Source organism: Manis javanica, chromosome 6 (genome assembly GCF_040802235.1).
Source record: "Manis javanica isolate MJ-LG chromosome 6, MJ_LKY, whole genome shotgun sequence".
Classification (NCBI taxonomy): Eukaryota; Metazoa; Chordata; class Mammalia; order Pholidota; family Manidae; genus Manis; species Manis javanica.
This window is the reverse complement of record NC_133161.1, coordinates 35,651,130-35,657,854: the sequence shown is the minus strand read 5'-3', so window position 1 is coordinate 35,657,854 and position 6,725 is coordinate 35,651,130. Positions and strand designations below refer to the sequence as shown.

At 37.8% G+C, this 6,725-nt stretch overlaps 1 long non-coding RNA gene across 1 annotated transcript; it reads left to right on the top strand.

Moving 5' to 3' along the window:
- The first annotated feature begins 239 nt into the window (after positions 1 to 239).
- Positions 240 to 6,480, top strand: LOC140849874 (uncharacterized). Its single transcript, XR_012132182.1, has 4 exons — positions 240 to 891; positions 2,104 to 2,193; positions 2,983 to 3,134; positions 4,904 to 6,480. It is a non-coding gene; the product is annotated as an uncharacterized lncRNA (long non-coding RNA).
- Positions 6,481 to 6,725: the final 245 nt, after the last annotated feature.

The window sequence follows — 6,725 nt, the reverse complement described above, 5'->3', positions numbered from 1 at the left end:
AGCAGGTGTGGAACTTGAAGCAGCATGGCCACCGCAAAGGACAGTGGCTGGACAAGTTCATAGTAGGCAAAGCCAACCGGCCTGACTGGGTAAAAGTTTGAGGCCCTTGAGTTTCTGCACAAGGAGGCGCGGTGGCCCTTTAAGGGCAGGAGCAGGGAGTTGCAGACAGCCACAGGCTCTGAGGGTAATATGCAGAGCAGGAAGCAACATTAAAATGTGGTCTACGTTAGAGAAAGTCCTTTCAGTCTATTGTATCTCTAAGGGTCAGTTAAAAATATAAATACATTAAAGAGACTGCTGTGTCTTGGAGGAAAATTAATGTGTATTAGTATCTGAAAGACACCAACTGGATTACTATGCTTATAGACAGTGACTGCAATAGAGGAGGTGAGGACTTGATCATATGGGTGAATGTTGAAACCACAGTGTTGTTTATGTGAAATCATCATAAGATTGTATATCAATGATACTTTAATAAAAAAAAGAAGAAAAACACCAATTGGAATAAGCCCTGATCTAGTCACATTAAGATTTGAACTTGACCAAAAGGCTTTGAAATTGACAATGATATAATGATATATGGATATTTGAAATTGACAATGATATATGTACCAGAAAACAGAGTACATATCAGCACATTTATATGTGAATTTATACAGATTGGTTGAAATGAAATATGTTAGGCACTGCTCGCCTATTTTCCAAGCAATGTTAAAAACATTAACAAGATGATTTTGAAGTTCCAAGCTGAACCTGAAAACACCACTGTTGAGTTTATACTGTTGAGCAGTATCCTGATGTGCTGTTGGAGGAGAGGATTCCAAAGGACAGTCTACCTGAAATACCCAGCCACGTACTCTGGGGACCTCCTCAACACAGCTTTGGAAGCAGGTACTGTTATGGAAAAAACTGGAAAACCTGGACTGGATCACTGGTAGAAGAACCAAGCGGCACTCGGAGGTCTTGGAGTGTTGAGGTTTTATTTTTACACTGGCGGGCTCAGAGGGAAGTAATCTCCCAAGGTCCGAGCCCTGAACAAAGGCAAGGGGAGCAATATATACGTCTTTCTTCCATATCTGCAACATTTCTACGTGCACAGCAAGCAAGCAGGGGGAAAAGGGGGTTGGGGGAGTGAGTGCCTGGTGGAGCAAGGAGTGAAGAGGAGGGGGTACCGGGAGATTTTTTTTCTGCTGCCTTTGCTAAAGAAGAGAAGCAGAAGGGAGTCACCTGGACTAGATTGCTGGCCTTGTAAATATTTCCCTATCAGTATCAGAGCCTGCCCTCATTAGGAACAAATTATGAAAACAAATGAAATATTTTGATTTCAATTTAATTCAGCAAGTTTGTTGGGTAATGACTGTGCTTACTACATAGTCTCAGTTCAAATATAATTCTGCATTTGGGAGTCTCTGGGTCTCATTTATATAGCAACACCATTTAAGCTTCCATAATATAAATTATTTCATGCAGTTGCCTGAGATAATGGGGTGACGTTTTTACCAACCAAGTGGACAAAGATCATATTTAGTCCTGGCAAGGGTGGGGGATAAAGCTGGTAGTATCTTTCTGGAAAGCTGTTAGTTTGGATCGAGAGACTTTAAATGCTTTTTAATCCTAATAATTCCACTTCTAGATTTATATAAGAAATAAAATTAGAGATGTGGCTAGAGATTGGGATAGAAATGTGTTTACTGCAGTTTTCTTCTTCTAGCTCCTATCATTTTGTATCTGACCACTCATTCTCTACTCTTTCTCAAGACCCCTTCTTCTTGCCCATAATTTCAGTTATCTTCTCTCTGTAGAAACCTGAAAGTTTCCTTTTCCTTTCAGAGTATAGCCAGCTGACTAACTGGCATTCTACTTGGATGTCTCAAGTTTAAATTCAGTTGCCCCAAATTGAACTCTTGTTTTTTCTACCTAGTCCTCTTCCAGGTTTCCTCTGAGAAAATAACATCCCTCCTATACTAAAGACACTTCAGTGACCTCTCAATGCTCTGAAAATAAGGCTCTGCCATGCTAACTGTAGGGTGAAAATCAAATTCTAGAAATTAATATAACCAAGTTAGGTAATTTATTAAGCTTTACTTTTCCTTTTAATTTTAGGTTGTTGCACATTACACTGAACTACTGGACACTCTAAACCAAGTGGAAGTATATCTGATATCTGACTCTGTCCTTTCTTTAGCCCAACAGGTAATTTTTAACTTTCTTGCCAATGAATCTTATTATGGGTAGTAATAGGTGATCCTTGAAAAAAAGAATTAAATTTCTGGAACAAAAAATGCAAAGCATACATTATGAATTTAATTCTTGAGTTTTGTTGATTATTATCCTTAGTATTCTGTTGTGGATACAAAATAATTTGGAAAAAATGTGGGACTGGATCAGAAACAAATGTATCTTCGTATGTCCTCCTTACGTGATTCCTGAAGCATCGTTCTTTTGGATTCACTTTTGCAAAGCATAGAACAAAATAGGAAAGTAGTAGACAGAAAAACCAACTCTATCCACTCTGCTCTAGGAGTGTACAACCTAATGAGGCTGATAGATGTACAAACTTTGTACTGTGAAGGGCACCAGTGCTCCACAAGATTTACAAGAGGGGCTACACATGAGATTCACCTGGGGAGCTCATAAAAGTTCAAATGCCTTGGACCTGTGGCAGAATCTCTGGGTGTGTGACCCAGGATGAGCAATTTTAAAGCTCCCAAGGCAATTTCAGGGGGCAGTCAAACTGGAGAATTATGAATGAACACATCAAATTGTTAATGAATTTCATTCTTTTAAATGTGAGCCTGATTTTAAATCAAATGTATATTTTAATGTGGGAATCTCAGAAGTAGATTTGAGGTTCTTTTATTACTGTTTCACTGGTTAAGAAGGGGAAGAATTAGGCACCAAGATGGTATGATTTTTAGGCAAGAAGGCAGTGTGTGAAAAGATTCCTAATTCATTGTGTTACTTCAAAACGCAATTTCTTAGATTGGGGGAAGGAAACAGCTGAGGAAACAAACTTGTTTCATGGCAGTCTCTGGAATCATATCCGTCAGCATGGTTTGGAACCCGAGTGTTGAGAGAGGTCTTATCAAGGCCTGTCCTTTCCTGGGGAGGCACAAAAGGAGTTGATTTTAGAGGTAATCACTTTTTTTTTTTTGCTCCAGATGATTTTCACTTATTCACATATTGAGGTTGGTCTAACCCTTCTGATTAACTTATTTTCTTCCTCTCGAAGATATTGAAGAGGTAGAACTAAAGCTCTGCTGAATTTTGTATGTGCACTTGGAGCTGTTTCTGAATGTCTTCTCTGACTTCTCTTAACATCTTAGTGGTACTCATCCTCTTTAGAAAGCCTCCCCACTCATTCTGAGCTCAATAGTAGATATAGGTTTTCATGCTTATGAGATATGACTGATTTTCAAAATCTCTCTGGAACAAGCCCTAACAAAGCAGGAGTAGCCCCAAGGCATTTTCCAGTTAAGGCTGCCCCAGTCGTACCACTAACTTGGATTTAGACAATTTTAACAATCATTTTCTAAATGATTAATTACTAAAAGTTTTCAATGGGAGATTTTGAATTCCTCACTTTTATTAAATCCCATAAATTTTGTTGGTCTCATTTTTTAGGAATGAATAACCTGTCTAAATTTATTAGACATCACATATTTAGAGGATTTTTTAAAAAATGAGCTGAAGTTGTAATTTCAAGTAGTGAAATTCAACATGCTTTGCAATTAATGGCTTCCATAAATATTGTTCCTAGTATGTTGGTGGCAATGATATCCAGTGGAGATGTTATTAAACAGTAAAATGACAAGTGTCATGAATAAATAGAGAAGACTATTAACAAAATTATTTTGGGCAATATTACCAAAACCATCTTGGGCCTGACTACTGTTTGAAAAAATATTCACACTTGAAGGAACCCTGCTTCTTGAATTGCAGGTCAGATTTAGAATTCCTGGCAACCTGACTTATGTTCTTAACAGCAATAGGGATATTCTTCAGGGATCATGTTTGCCTTTCATGATACCTCAAAATGCTAAACAGTCACTCAAACATCCCTTTTTTTATGCCTTGGTTATAAATTTATCATGAAGTTCCCTAACTATTTTTTGAATCAGTCTGTATTTTTAATTTAGACTACAGATGCTGTATGGGAAACTTGAGATTTAACACAGGCAGTCTGACTCCCCTTAACCAGAGCAGAATACAAAAGTCTAAAGCTTTTTAAATTAATGGCTTGAGAGACTAGTAGTATTATTAAGAAAGTGAAAGGACTGGAGAGATGATCTAGCCTGGATTTGTCTTGGCAAACAGAGAAGGAGGAAGTAATAAATTTAACTTTGGGCATGTTAGAATGACATGATGTCAGGATATACAAATATCGTCCTATGGACAGCTAGACACCTGTGATGAGGGCAGAGCCTGCAGTGTGGGTATGGATCGGAGAATCATACACAAAGTAGGATATAGATGAGAAAGTATGATTTTTCCAAGGAAGTGAATGTATAGAAAGAGGAGCAGAGGAAATGTATTTATGATAAATACATAGTTAAGATGAGGGTAAAGGAAGGGAAACTGAAGTAAAATAAAAATAGTCATGAAGGGAGGAGGAGAATGACAGTAGGCTAAGGCTCCAGTTTGGAGAGAATTTCCCCGCAGATGAGCACCTATAGAGAGGGTCAAGTCTTCAGAGAAGCAGAGAGTGATGAATGAGAAAAGATAAATTTGGGGAAACATTGGTTATTGGTGACCACTACAAAGTAATATAAGTAATAAGTATAAATACGAGTAGATAGTATAAATATTAAGGCTACATAGCAAAATATACTTTATTTTGTCTTATTTGTTTTTAAATCTCATTTTGTTTCACTTCTGGCATTTTATTGTTTGTTTTTTGTAGACAGCAAGAGTGAATTATTGCTTCTCCGGGCTTTTCTGGGTCAAACTCCAGAAATTGTGCCTAGAACTTTGGCATCAGCAAAGTTAGAGAACCAGAGAATGTTAGCAAAGAGAAGGACCTCAGGAGTTCATTACATCTTGTTCCTGGGGAAACTGAGGTACTGCGTGGGTGAATGACTCCCACCGGAGAAGCTCCCTGAGATGGGGCTGAATCTATGTTCCTGCTCTTTCTGATGTGTCCTGATGCAGCTTTGGAACAAAAAGTAGTCAGCTCAAAGCCTAACGCTCTCTGCTGACTTCCGTATCTTCTCTTGCACCAATGTCACATCATGGAGGGAGACCCTAGACCAAATGAAGAGATTTTTAAAAATTCTCCCTTGTTGAATCAGACATTAAGCTACGCCTGTTTTGTTGGGTTAATGCTTTCAGTGCCTCAATGTCTCTTTAATATGTAATAAGAGAATATTTAGAATCAGTACTGCCAAATGAGATACATACCCTCTGGAAATGGATATCTATTTAAAGATTTGAAAGTTACAACACATAACTTTTAGCATTGGACTATACTAAAAACAATACTGGTTGCAACGTTAAGAATGAATTTCTGTGTAATTTGGGGTAGTTTAGCATCTCACCAGACCTGTGATTTTTCTGCCTATGCTACCTGTCCTTCTGGCTGTTAATGCCAAGAGATTTACTCATAAGCCAAGGGATTTGTCCTTACATGGTTAGGAATGTAAACTGACTGAAAAAGCATGTCAGGGTATCCAGGAGTCCATAGGAAGTATGTGTCATTGTTTTGAGAGGGAACTGGGAGTTAGTTTATAATATAAAAGAATGTACCTGCCATTTCAAACTACTAAACTCCTAGGCCAGTGAGGCTTTGGAACTGTACTGGTTAGGGGATCTGTGTAAGTGTAATCATAGTCGTGAGCTTCCTTTAGCTTTTGTGCCTTTGGACGGGTCCATTCTCAGTGGCATGGGGAGATTGAGGCAACTTGTCCAACTTCACGGAGGACATTAGTAAAGAGGCAGAAAGAACTGTTTTATGGTTTAAACTTAGACGAAAGCTTGCTTCTTAAGAAAACAAAGCAAGCAAAACAAAACCCCAAAACACATTACGTATTTTGACACCATTTTAATCTTTCAGCTCTATGAGAGTCATTTCCATTTAGCAGTAGCTCCCCAAAACTTAAATCTTCACAAGAAAGCCATACAGCATTTAACAAATACTGCAAATATTGCTTCCATACCCAAGGTAAGCCTGGGGAACTATTGCTTAGAATTTTCAAAAATGTGAAAATTATAGGAGTATAATGTGCTGGTTTTGTCATAGCATGTTTATTTGAAGGTGACTGACAGCCATGCGTTTCCAGCAGCAGTACATGATGTCATGTAAAATACATGAAATACTCTAGCCCAGAATACACAACACAATGCTTGGGTCATATCAGGCAATAACATAAACACTTTTAGCTGAATATTTTAGGCTGTTTCATGCTTTTGTAAAAGTAAACATTTTTCCATTTGTAGAGGGCATACTCAACTCTGTGTTGAGTTTGGAAAATAAAGAAATGTTCAAATCCCACCACTATAGCCTCTTCTGCATTTCCTAAAGTGATGTCATTTGTAAATATGTAAATGAGAGACTTGTTAAGAACAGAATTTTTTCTTTTACATTAAATTTGCATCTAATATCACAAGTGTAAGGAGAAATTAGCCTGTTCTTCAATATCATTTAACTTACATTGGTATTATTATTACTATTAATATTAAACTTTCTCCCTGAGCACCCACCATCAGTCAGGCAAAGTGCTAAGCAC